Genomic DNA, 13,062 nt, shown 5'->3' with positions numbered 1-13,062 from the left:
ATTAGTCACCACACCCAGCCTAAATTCTTTGAAACTGACAACTGCAGCCCCAAAACAGCTGTCAATCATTGTACCACTACTATCCAGCCTGGTCGACAGTGTAAGGCCTCATCTCACAAAAGGAAAAAGATATATTCAAAATAAATAAATAAATAATTTTTTTTTTTTTTCTTAAAAACAGGGTATCCCAGTCATGCACGGTAGCTCACACCTGTAATCCTTGCACTTTGGGAGGCCGAGGAAGGTGAGTCATCTGAGGTCAGGAGTTCAAGACCAACCAGGCCTACATTGTGAAACCCCGTCTCTACTAAAACAAAACCCACAAAAATTAGCTGGACACGGTGGAAGGTGCCTGTAATCCCTGCTACTTGGGAGGCTGAGGCAGGAGAATCACTTGAACTTGGGAGGCGGAGGTTGCAGTGAGCCCAAGAGTGCAGCAGTGCCCTCCAGTCTGGGCTCCTACAGAGTGAGACTCCAGCTCAAAAACAAATTCAAACAAAAAAGACAGGGTTTCCCTCTGTTGCCCAGACCAGAGTGCAGTGACACGATCACAGCTCACTGCACCCTTGACCTCCCAGGCTCAACTGATTCTCCTGCCTCAGTAGTTGGGACTACCGGCACACATCACCATGCATAGCGAACTTTTTAATTTTTTGTGCTGATGGTCTCGCTATGTTGCCCAGGCTGGTCTTGAACTATTGGCCTGAAGTGATCCTCCTACCAAGTCCACCTTACAAAGAGCTGGAATCGCTTTGTAAGGTGAGCCACCGCACCCGTCCCCCCGAAGCTGCCTATTCCTTGAGCATGATGTGTAGCAAGGGGAGCTAGAGTGAGAGCAGCGCCGTGGGGAAGGCACAGGACTGCCACCCTGAGCTATGTGACGTTAGGCCAGACCCCTCTTCTCCAAGCGAGATCAACCACATGAGGGATCTTGGGAGCCCGTACCCGCTCAGACAGCCTGGATTTTAGCTTCGTAGGTGGATGGGAACGTGTGAAGGTTTAGAGATGCTGGGAGAACCTTTTTCCTGGGAGAGCTTTCCAAATAGGGAACAAACAGAGCCACCCTGGGCCCCGCTGAGGGAGGATCCTACCAGAAGTCGTCACCACTGTGTCGCTCCACGCCGGTGGTGATGTTGATGTCATCAATGCAGGTAGTTGGTGTCGTGTACAGAAGCACAGACCACTGCAGTCCTGCATAGTTGAAGAAGTCAAAGTTTGTGTTCTGGACAAAGTAACCCTTGGGATACCTAGGGCGGGAGGACTGTGGTTCGCTGGGCCCTTGCCATGGGTCTTTTGCCCTCAGCTCACTTGCCTCCCCAGATCAGGGCCTCCTCTCTGGGAAGGCCACCCTGTCCCTGGCAGGAAGACCACAGGGTGGGGCGGGAAGGTGGGTGCGTGTAGTGGAGGCAGGATGGTACCCACTTGGACGTGTCGGTCACGTACGGATGGTCCCTGATGGCAGGGTTGGGGGGGTGAGCGTGCTGTTGATGGTGACAGTGACGCAGAGGCGGGAGGGCAGGGGCCCAACCAGGAATAGACTGTTGATGTCAGCCTTGAAGGGGAGGTAGCCCCTTTCATGCTCTAGCTTGTGGACACCATTCACCCACTGCAGACATAGGAGATATGGGGAGGTGGTGGCAGGTCGGGGCATGAGGAGGGGCTCTGCTATCGGGCACACCCTCACATAACCCGCAGCATGGGGCTCAGGGGCCTGCCAGCCAAACGGGAAGAACGACATCCCAGTGGGGTAGATCAGGCCACCTATTCCCCTGCAAAGTGCACAGCCCCCAGGGCAGGGTAAGGCCCCCCACCGTCCCAACCCAGGAGACAGGCTGTGGGTGGAATCTGAGGGTCCCGTGCTGTTCAGCAGCTGTGCCCACTCACCTGCCCTGCCTGCTCCTGGCCACACTGACCACAATGGCATAGAAGTGGGCACTGCCAATCCTCAGCACCACTCTTGTGTGCAGGTCCTGGATCCATCGCTTCAGCAGGGTGACCTCCCGTTCATACCACACCCAGCTGACAAAATGCCCTGGCTGATGTCATTGAAAATGCAGAGAACCAGTATGTCCAAGGTGGGGCCCGACTGCGAAGAGAAGGGCCGGGCTCAGCTCCTAGGCCCCCAAAGGGATCCGGGACCAGTGTGCTGCACAGCTGTGCCCCCAGGCCTAGCACAAGCCCTGACACATGGCGGGGACTCCTAGTGGAAAAGACAGATAACTTGCTGATGACAGGTCAACTGCCAGGGCAGTTTGTGCACCTGGGCCACTGGGGTCAGGAGTTCCAGACCAGCCTGGCCAATATGGTGAAACCCCATCTCTACTAAAAATACAAAAATTAGCTGGGGGTGGTGGTGGCGCCTGTAGTCCCAGCTACTCAGAAAGCTGAGGCAGGAGAATCGCTTGAACCCAGAAGGCGGAGGCTGCAGTGAGCCAAGATCATGCCATTGCACTCCAGCCTGGGTGACACAGCGAGACTCTCACAGAAAAAGAAAAAGAAAAAGAGGATGTAGACCAGGCAAACGCGGCCCAGACCTCACCGGATCCCACTTCTCTGCTGACCACATCCAAGTCAGGAGGGCAACAGGGGTGGCGTCCTTGGTCTGATGTCATCGTCTGTCCTCTATCTGAACCCTGAAAACCAAGCTACCTTCCCACCTCGGCAGAGCCGATCTCAGAATGTCTAAACTGTCCCCTCCTCCGATCCCCGGGTCCAGCTCTGTGCACGGCTTGCCCCTCAGGCATGACGAGTGTCTGGTGGCTCATGCCTGTAATGAGCGCTTTGGGAAGTCAACGTGGGAGGAGGACTTGAGGTCAGGAGTTCGAGATCAGCCTGGAGAACGTACTGAGACCCTGTATCTTAAAAAACAAAACGAAACCAAAAAGTTGGTTTTTGTTTTGAGACGGAGTCTCAGTCTGTCGCACAGGCTGGAGTGCAGTGGCTTGATCTCGGCTCACTGCAACCTCCGCCTTCCTGGTTCAAGCAATTCTCCTGCCTCTGCCTCCCAAGTAGCTGGGATTACAGGTGCTCATCACCACGCCCCGCTAACTTTGTATTTTTAGTAGAGATGGGGTTTCACCACGTTGGCCGCGCTGGTCTTGAACTCCTGGCCTCACGTGATCCGGCCGCCTCGGCCTCCCAAGGTGCTGGGATTACAGGCGTGAGCCACCAAGCCCGACCAAGTTTCTTTTCTTTCTTTCTTTATTTTTTTAATTAGGCATGGCGGTCCCAGCTAACCTGCAAGGCTGGGGCGGGAGAATCGCTGGAGCTCAGAAGTTAGGATTGCGCCATTCCGCTCCAACCTGGGCGGCAGGGTCAAACCCCCTCTCAAAAACATTTCAAAAACTAAAAATAAATATTAGAAAGGACACTTCCCAGGGCTCAGCCTTGGCCACCGGACGCGGCTAGACAGGAGCGCTTCCTCCTCCTTCCGCCTTCCCCGCCCTGGTCCTCCTGAGTCTCCCTAGTCCCCCCGGTTCCCCCGTCCTCCAACACCGCGCCCCCAAGCCCGTTGACCTTTAACCTCCTCAGGGCTCCCAGCTCCCGGCCACTCAGGTGAAGGAGCGTGCCGGGCGCCGGGGCTTACGCCATTCCCAACGCCGGGCTTCCGGGCGCCTCTCGCAACGGTCGCCGGTACCTCTGCTCCTGGAAGCCCAGGCCTCGGTTGCCGGAGAAGTCGGCTTGGCAGCTTCAGAGGCGTGGAGCTCCTTGCGCTGCCCCTACGCGCTCTCCCAGGTGTACAGCATCCCGCCCAGCAGCGCCTGCGCGCAGCCACACAACAGCGGCCCGAGAGCCGCCCAGGACACCGCCACCAGCCAGACCATACTTCCCGCTCCCTGTCTTGTCAGCCAGTCTGAGGGGATGAGAGCCGCGCGGGGAAAGCCCTGCGGCCCGTCGCCTGACGCGCCTGCGGCTTGAGGCGCGAGGCCGTCGGCGCCATGTTTGTTGAGGGCGAGTGCCAGGCCTGGAGGGGCGGGGCAGCGTAAAACCTGTGGCTGGAATCCAGGGCTAGGCCTTTGGGGAAGCGAGACCCCCACCCTCAGCTCCAGCCAAGAAGGGCGTCGTCTGCTCCCCATCCCAGCAGAGGTTGGACGATCCAGGGCCGCAGGCCAGGACAGAGCCCCTGAGATTAGTGGCATCCCCGTTTCTTCAAGGGGCACCTCCACTTGCCTTCCCCAGCAGGAATTGGAGCAGGCCCCACGGGAGCCTCTTCCATGACTGCTAGAGGCAGCCTCTTACAGGGATGCACCTCCTTGCGGGGCGGTCGTAGCCTTGACCCTGGACATCTGGGACCCCGACCCTAACCAAGGGGACAGAAACTCCTTGGCTTTGAAGATACATGAAGATACAGGGAGAGAGACCAACTGCAGTGGGTCACACCTGTAATCCCAGCATTTTGGGACGCTGAGGTGGGCGGATCACTTGAGGCCTGGAGTTCGAGACCAGACTGGCCAATATGGCGAAACCCCCTCTCTACTGAAAATACTAAAAAAAAAAAAGGAGCCAGGCATGATAGCAGGCGCCTGTAATCCCAGCTACTCAGGAGGCTGAGGCTGAAGAATCACTTGAACCCAGGAGGCGAAGGTTGCAGTGAGCCGAGGTCACACCACTGCAGTCCAACCTGGGTGACAGAGCAAGAATCTATCTCAAAAAAAAAAAAAAAAAAAAAATTGCAGGGAGAGGGTGCCCTGCAGAACCCCACTTTACTCCAGTAGCAAAGGCACCCTGTGGAAGAGTAGAGGAAGAAATCTGGAGACAGTGAAAAAGACATAGGTTTATTAAGGGGACTTTCACACAGGTGCAGTGGCTGTGGCTGGACATGAGAACCACTACATTTGTAAAAAGCATGCAGCTTCCATCACATTTTCACCTAGCATCCTCGACCTGTTACAGGTGGAAGGTATCCGAGTTCCCGGTGGTGAATCCATACACAACTGAAACAACCTCAATTCTTGCCTCCTCAGAAGAAAGAATTTGAGGGTCATCAGGTAGAAACCATTAGAGGCAAGTTGCAAAGCAGAAGTAAAGTTTTATTAAAAAGCAGGCCAGGAACAGGCGTGGTGGCTCATGCCTGTAATCCCAGTACTTTGGGAGGCTGAGTCGGGTGGATCACCTGAGATCAGGAGTTCGAGACCAGCCTGGCCAACATGGTAAAACCATGTCTCTACTAAAAATACAAGAATTAGCTGGGCGTGATGCTGAGTGCCTGTAATCCCAGCTACTTGGGAGGCTGAGGCAGGAGAATCTCTTGAACCTGGGAGGTGGAGGTTGCAGTGAGATGTGATTGAGCCACTGCACTCCAGCCTGGGCTATAGAGTGAGATAGTATTTAAAAAAAATGGTTATTAAAAACTTTAGAACAGGAAGTAAAGGAAAGAAGGAAAGCACAACTTGGAAGAGGGCCAAGCGGTCGACCTGAGAAACCAAGTGCCCAGCTTGACCTCTTGACTCAGAGTTTCACAGGTTGGCATCCTTCCAGGATCTTGTCACTCCTGATTCCTTAGCTTGTGGCTCCGAACACACTTTCTTCTTCGACCATAAAGTCATTCTGAGGGTCCACATCAGGTATGGCTGTCGGGTGCCTCTGCCAGACAGAGGGGTCCCTCTGGTCCTAGGAACCTGGACTGGACACAGTTGTTTGCACGATTACTCCCCCACCCGTTTTCTCATGCTCGCAAATCCACCTTCTGAGAATGGACCTTAATACTGGAAATGGAGTCCCCAGCATAGTGAAAATAAATACATTCTAGAAATTGACAAGGCCAAAAGGCTTTTTCTCAAATGTTTATGTTTTTTTTCTTATTTTCTTTCTTTAAAATTTTACTTGTATATTCCTTTAGTGAAATACTTACATTCTTAAATTAGGATATAGTTCACTGTTTATGAGGCAGCTTTAGGCCACATTTAACAAAAGAAAGAACAAGTAGGATGCAAAAGTTTATACAGTATGTAAAAATCAGTAATTCAGGATGGGCTTAGTGGCTCACACCTGTAATCCCAGCACTTTGGGAGGGGGAGGCAGGAGGATGACTTGAGCCCAGGAGTTTGTGACCAGCCGGGACAACATAATGAGACCAGGGTCTCTACAAGAAATACAAAAAAAAAAACAAAAAAAAAATTACCCCGGTGGTGTGGCACACACTATCATCCCAGGTACATGAGAGGCTGAGGCAGGAGCATTGATGAAGCCCGGGAAACAGAGGTTGCAGTGAGCCAAGATTGTGCCACTGCACTCCAGCCCAGGTGACAGAGCGAGACCCCATCTCAAACAAAAAAACAAAAGAAAGAAAAGAAAAGAAAAAAATAAGACTAAAGGGTGCCAGAGAAGATGCCTTCCTTTCTCTTTTTTTTTTTTTTTTTGAGTCTCCACCTCCCTAGTTCAAGTGATTCTCCTGCCTCAGCCTCCTGAGTAGCTGGGATAACAGGTGCTCACCACCACACCCAGCAAATTTTTGTAATTTTAACAAAGACAGGGTTTCACTATGTTAACCAGGCTGGCCTCTAACTCCTGACCTCAGGTGATCCGCCCGCCTCAGCCTCCCAAACTCCTGGGATTACAGGCATGAGCCACCACACCTGGCCAATCAACTATTTCTTCAGTTTACGGTTGGTAAGAAAGCAAAGCTTTATCTAAAACCTTGAGATCAGCAGAAGGTGTGTTAAGTTTTTACCTGTGAGTGTGATTCCCTCCAAGCCCCTCAGGAAGAAATTTGGAATAAAGAACGCCAGTGAGAGTTCAGTCTTGGGTTCACCCTTATCTGAGGTTGAAGGGAAAGCTGTCAGCATTTTTCATCCTGTGGAGATCTGCACTTCTGAAAACAACTTAGGGACATTTGTCAAGATGTTATCTTTACTTTCTATAGGGGATCAAATATCTTGCGGCTCTAACCGACTTGGATGGCTATTGTTCTGAGCTATTATTACCTTTTTTCTATCCGTTTTCTTTCTTTTTTTTTTTTTTTTTTTTGAGACGGAGTCTCTCTCTGTCTCCCAAGTTGGAGAGCGATGGCCCAGTCTAAGCCCACTGCACCGTCCACCTCCCAGGTTCAAGCAATCCTCCTGCCTCAGCCTCCTCAGTAGCGGGGAAAACAGGCATCTGTAATCACATCCAGTTCATTTTTCTATTTTCAGTAGACATGGGGTTTCATCATGTTAGCCAGACTGATCTGGAACTCCTGACCTCAGTTGATCTATCTGTCTCGACCTCCCAAAATGCTGGGATTACAGGTGTGAGCCAGTGCACCCAGCCAATTACTACCTTCTTCTTATCAACTTGCTAATTCACTTCTCAAGAATAGCTAGGTGCCCGGAATTTCCCTTGAAGGCTAATGTGGTTCGGATATGTGCCCTCCAGATCTCATGATGAGATGTGCTTTCCAGCCAGGCGCATTGGCTCACACCTGTAATCCCACCACCTCCTCCTCCTCCAATTCCTCCTCCTCCCCCTCCTCCAAGTCCTCCTTCTCCTCCACCTCCTCCACCTCCTCCTCCTCTTCTAACTCCTCCTGCTCCTCCAACTCCTCCTCCTCCTCTGTTTCTTTATCCTCCTCTTCCCCCTCCTTCATTTCTTTTTCCTCCTCCTCCTCCTCCATTTCTTTTTAATGCTCCTCCTCCGTTTCTTTTTCCTCCTCCTTTTCTTTTTCTTCCTCCATTTCTTTTTCCTCCTCCTCCTCCTCCTCCTCACAGGCATGAGCCACTACACAAGGCCTGGCTGTTTGTTTCTTTCTCCTCCTCCTTCTCCTCCTCCTCCTTCTCCTCCTCTTCCTCCTCACAGGCACCAGCCACCACGACTGACCTGGCTGTTTCCTTTTCCTCCTTTCCTCCTCCTGCTCCTCCTCTGCCTCCCAAATTGCTGGGATTATAGGCCTGAGCCACCACACCTAACTATTTCTTCTTCTTTTTCTTCCTCTTCCTCCTCCTCCTTCTTCACTTAATTTTATTTTTTTTGATGTGGAGTCAAGCTCTGTTGCCCAGGCTGGAGTGCAGTGGTGCAATCTCGGCTCACTGCAACCTCCACCTCCTGGGTTCAAGCCTCCCAAGTGTCTGCGATTATCAGCGCCTGCCACCCTGCCCAGTCAATTTTTGTACTTTTAGTAGAGATGCGCTTTCACCATGTTGACTAGGCTGGTCTCAAACTCCTGACCTCGTGATCTGTCCACCTCCGCCTCCCATAGTGCTGGGATTACAGGCATGAGCCACTGTGCCCAGTCCCCCTGGTTTTTGTTTTGTTTTCTTTTTCCATGAAATGGAGTTTCACTCTTGTTGCCCAGGCTGGAGTGCAATGGCATAATCTTCCCTCACTGCAACCTCCACCTCCCGGGTTCAAGCGATTCTCATGCCTTAGCCTCCTGAGTAGCTGGGATTACAGGCACTTGCCACCACGCCCGGCTAATTTTCATATTTTTAGTAATTATTCTCCATGTTGGCCAGGCTGGTCTTGAACTCCTGACCTCAGGTTGATCCGCCCTCCTTGGCCTCCCAAAGTGCTGGGATTACAGCTGTCAGCCACTGCTCTGGGCCTACAGCTCATTTCTTACCACAGAAATCTTTGTGCCTCTCCACAAAACTGCCATCAGGGATGTCCCCAGAAACCATTCATCCCAGGTGCCATGCAGAGAAGAGCTTCTTGTTCTCCTTTTCCCTTTCCCTCTTCCCTCTCACCTCATCTTGTTCATTCACTCATCCCTTTTCCCTTCTCACTTTTAAGCGTTAACCTTTAAAAGCCTGTCTTCCCCTATAAGTAATGTATTGTAACTCCCGACATCACCATATCCTTCTCCAACCCACCAAACTGCCAAGGGTGGTAAGTCGATAAACTAAGAAGAAATGGGAAACATTCATTGCAAAATTTGCAGCCCGTCAGTCACCCAATGTGACAGCACAGATCTTCTGGTCTTTGAAGACCCTTTTTTTTTTTTAAGACAGGTGTCACTCTGTCACCCAGGTTCAGGTGCAGTGGTGCAATCACAGCTCACTGCAACCCCCAACTGCTGTGCTCAGGCGATCTGCCTGCCTCAGCCTTCCAAGCAGCTAGAACTACAGGAACACACCACCACACACAGCTAATGTGCTTATTTTTTGTAAAGATGGGGTCTTACTCTGCTTAACAGGCCGGTCTCAAACTCTTGGCTTCAAGGGATCCTCCCACCTTGGCCTCCCAAAGTGCTGGGATTACAGGCATGAGTCACCATGCCTGGTCTGAAGACTTTTAAATGTTGCCATATTCAAGATGTGTTGAAACTCACCTGTGTTTGATGAGCCTGCTTTTTCAACTGAGTAATATAAAACACACTGAAATACCTTCAGCTTCTCAGGCTTTGTACCTTCCTCTGGAATAATCAGTGTATCCCAAAAGTAAATCCATAATGAGGTCCAGTTTTTCCTTCCTACTTGGCTATGAAATAGACAAAGAAAAAGGCAAGCTAACCATTTCCATCTCACTGTAGGAGACTCTCCAGTTTGCTTTTTGACTGTATTTGGGAAGCGGGGACCTGACTGATTTCCTACTTCCTAATCAGAAATTCCTTTACCTAGGAAATCCTCAGCGCGACCTACATGGATTAAACCAGCTTCCTCACTTTGTTTCCAATATTTTTACAACCAAAATATCCAGAAAGGGCAAGGCAACCTGAAAAAATGAGGACGGGTACCTTATCCCATGAGCCAAACTGCCACTTACACTAGTTAGTCATGAAATCGGCAAAATTCCAGATGAGTTCTCCAACCATGTATTTTCTGCATTTTTGATCCAGACCCACATGGTACTGCTCTAGCAGACTGTTCTGGTCATCTTCACTGAATATCAGAGATGGACCCTGGAATTCAAGGCAAAGATAATTTAAGAGTCAGAACTGGCAGAATTGTAAATGTTAAATAAAAAATAAAGATCCACTTGATGGTGACGAAAATATCTGACCTCACAGGGGACTGTAGTGACTGCAGGACTCACTGATGCTAGGGTAAAGACAGCCAGGGAATGATCTAACCCAGAAGAAAATGGAGGTTTAAAAAAAAAAAAAACAACATGGCCAGGCGTGGTGGCTCAACCCTGTAATCTCAGCACTTTGGGAAGTCTAGGCCAGGCAGATCACGAGGTCAAGAGATCGAGACCATCCTGGCTAACACAGTGAAACCCCATTTCTACTAAAAATATAAGAAATGAGCTGGGCATCATAGTGGGCGCCTGTAGTCCCAGCTACTCAGGAGGCTGAGGCAGGAGAATGCTGTGAACCTGGGAGGTGGAGCTTGCAGTGAGCAGAGATCGTGCCACTGCACTCCAGCATGGGCAACAGCGAGACTCTGTTGAAAGAAAGAAAGAAAGAAAGAAAAAAAAAAAAAGAAAAGAAAAGAAAAAAAAGAAAGAAAGAAAAGAATGTCATTACTTAGTAACTGCTTTATTTATAAATATAATTTGATATTCCATTCATCTTACTTTTCCATCTCTATCTGCTGGTACAGTCTTAAGGCTGAACTACACGCAAAGTAAAAATATGCCTTGGGACCAGGCATGATGGCCCATGCCTGTCATCTCAGCACTTTGGGAGGCCGAAGCGGGAGGACTCCTTGAGCCTAGGAGTTCAAGAGCAGCCTGGGAAATATAGCAAGACCCCATCTCTACAAAAACTACAAAAATTAGCAAAGCATGGTGGCACACACTGGGGGTCCCAGCTACTTGGGAGGCTGAGGTGGCAGGACTGCTTGAGCCCCAGAGGTCAAAGCTTCAGTGAGCTGTGTTTGCATCACTGCACTCCAGCCTGGGTGACAGAGCGAGACCCTATCATAAGTAAATAAATGTATGTATGTATGTATGTATGTATGTATGTATGTATAATGAAATTAAACCAGGCTGGGCATGCCAGCTCAGGTCTGGAATCCCAGCACTTCGGGAGGTCAAGGTAGGAGGATCACTTGAGCCCAGCAGTTCAAGACCAGCCTAGGCAACACAGTGAGACCTAGTCTCTACAAAAAGTTTAAATATTAACCAGGTGTGGTGACGCATGCCTGTGGTTCCAGCCACTTGGGGGGCTGAGGAGGTAGGATCATTTGAGCCCAGGAGGTTGAGCAATGAGCTGTGATTATGCCACTGCACTCCAGCCTGGGCAACAGAGTAAGGCTGTGTCAAAAAAATATATATCTTTAATTAAACTAAATAAATTCAGCTATTCTAGTCATATATCAAGACCTCAATAGCCACATGTAACTAGTGGCCACCATTTCACACAGTGCATATATGGGGCATTTCTATCATTGCAAGGGTTCTTTTTTGAAACAAGGTCTCACTCTGTCCCCCAGGTGGGAGCGCTGTGGTGCAATCATGGCAGAAGGCAGCCATGACCTACTGGGCTCAAACGATCCTCCCACCTCAGCGTCCCAAGTAGCTGGGACTACAGGCAAGCACAACCATAACCAACTAATTTTATTTTTTATTTTTCTTATTTTTTTTGAGATGGAGTCTCGCTCTTTCACCCAGACTGGAGTGCAGTGACATGATCTTGACTCACTACAACCTCTGCCTCCCTGGTTCAAGCAGTTCTCCTGCATCAGCCTCCTGAGTAACTGGGATTACAGGTGCACACCACCACATCCAGCTAATTTTTGTATTTTCTTAGTAGACACGAGGTTTCACCATGTTGGTCAGGTTGGACTCGAACTCCTGACCTCGTGATCCACCCACCTCAGCCTCCCAAAATGCTGGGATTACAGATGTCAGCCACATTGCCTGGCCACAACTAATCTTAAATTTTTTGTAGAGATGGGGTCTATGTTGTGCAGACTGGTCTCAAACTCCTGGGCTCAAGAGAGCCTCTGACCTTGGTCTCCCAAAGTGCTAGCATTCCAGGTGTGAGCCACCACACCCAGCACTGCAGAACCCAGGTCTATCAGTGCTGACCTAGAACCTCTTGAGAGGTTCTTAAGAATTCAGAACTGGGGCCAGGCATGGTGGCCCATGCCTGTAATTCCAGTACTTTGGGAGGCCAAGGCAGGTGGATCACTTGAGGTCAAAAGTTCAAGACCAGCCTGACCAACATGGTGAAACCTCCCTCTACTAAAAAGAAAAAAGATTAGGAGAACGTGATGGTACGTACATGTAATCCAAGTTACTTGGGAGGCCGAGGCAAGAGAATCGCTTGAACCGGGAGGCGGAGGTAGCAGTGAGTCAACATTGTGCCACTGAACTCCAGCCTGGGTGACAAGAATGATCTTCCCTCTCAAAGAAAAAAGAAATCAGAGCTGGTTACCTTTTCAAAGAGGATGAGCAAGGGTGCATATCCACGAGCCACTTCCCCCTTCTTGACTAGTTTGCAGAAGTGGCATTCTGTAAGCAAGATAAATTTAAGGGTGCAAACAGAACAGCACAGTCCACTGTGGGGGGCTGTTCTCTAGGTGTCAATGGGAGTCCCAGGAGCTGTGACAAATGAGTGTGAGCTGGCTGGGGAGAGAACAAGGGGCTGGATGGTGTTCAGGAATCCACACGGAAAAAAAAAAACAAAACCGTCAAGATAAAGCAACCTATCTTTGGTGAGGAAGATGAAAAAATGAGAGGGATAAAAATATGAGGACAGGCTTGGAATGGTGGCCAGGGAGGCCAGCCAGATCTCCACACAAAGATTCTGCTGTTAGGCAGGAGGCAGCCTCAGGGGTGAAAGTTTCCTGAAGCAACTCAGGTCAGGACTCACATACAAGAGCCCCAGAGGCTGCAAAAGCACCAGCTCAGCCAGCCAAGAACCCAGGGCCACACCCTTCTGAGACCCAGACTCCAAGTGAGGATCGCTGGGATTCAGCCGAACAGGAGGACGTGACAGCTGGAGGACCAATACTTCCCAACACCCTTCCAGCAAGCAGCTGTGGACCTGCCATAGGAGCGCTGACAGGCAGGATGGTGGTCTGGGAAGAAGGATCCCAGACTGGGTGTCCCATAGGACCTGGTTGTGACGATCCCACAGCCAACACTCATGCCCCAGCCAAACCCAAACCCAACAGCTCCCCAAAGCCCTCCATGTAAATAGCCTGTGCACTGCTAAGCAGACACCTCAGGGAATAATCTGACGGCTGTGAAGAAGAT

General features: G+C 50.4%; 1 long non-coding RNA gene and 1 pseudogene across 2 annotated transcripts; both read right to left on the bottom strand.

The window, feature by feature from the left end:
* Positions 1-1,208: 1,208 nt before the first annotated feature.
* LOC139358393 (putative inactive beta-glucuronidase protein GUSBP11) lies at positions 1,209-4,216 on the bottom strand (annotated as a pseudogene).
* Positions 4,217-4,754: 538 nt separating this feature from the next.
* LOC139358671 (uncharacterized) lies at positions 4,755-13,028 on the bottom strand. Of its 2 annotated transcripts, XR_011613925.1 has the most exons (4): positions 12,086-13,028; positions 9,300-10,298; positions 6,671-7,095; positions 4,755-6,082 (listed from the first exon to the last, which is right to left on the bottom strand). It is a non-coding gene; the product is annotated as an uncharacterized lncRNA (long non-coding RNA). The 2 variants fall into 2 exon arrangements; XR_011613924.1 differs by lacking the exons at positions 9,300-10,298; positions 12,086-13,028 and having other exon boundaries at positions 6,671-7,447.
* Positions 13,029-13,062: the final 34 nt, after the last annotated feature.

This window comes from Macaca nemestrina, chromosome 15 (genome assembly GCF_043159975.1).
Source record: "Macaca nemestrina isolate mMacNem1 chromosome 15, mMacNem.hap1, whole genome shotgun sequence".
Classification (NCBI taxonomy): Eukaryota; Metazoa; Chordata; class Mammalia; order Primates; family Cercopithecidae; genus Macaca; species Macaca nemestrina.
The sequence above is the reverse complement of the archived record's forward strand: the minus strand, read 5'-3'. Positions and strand labels throughout refer to the sequence as shown.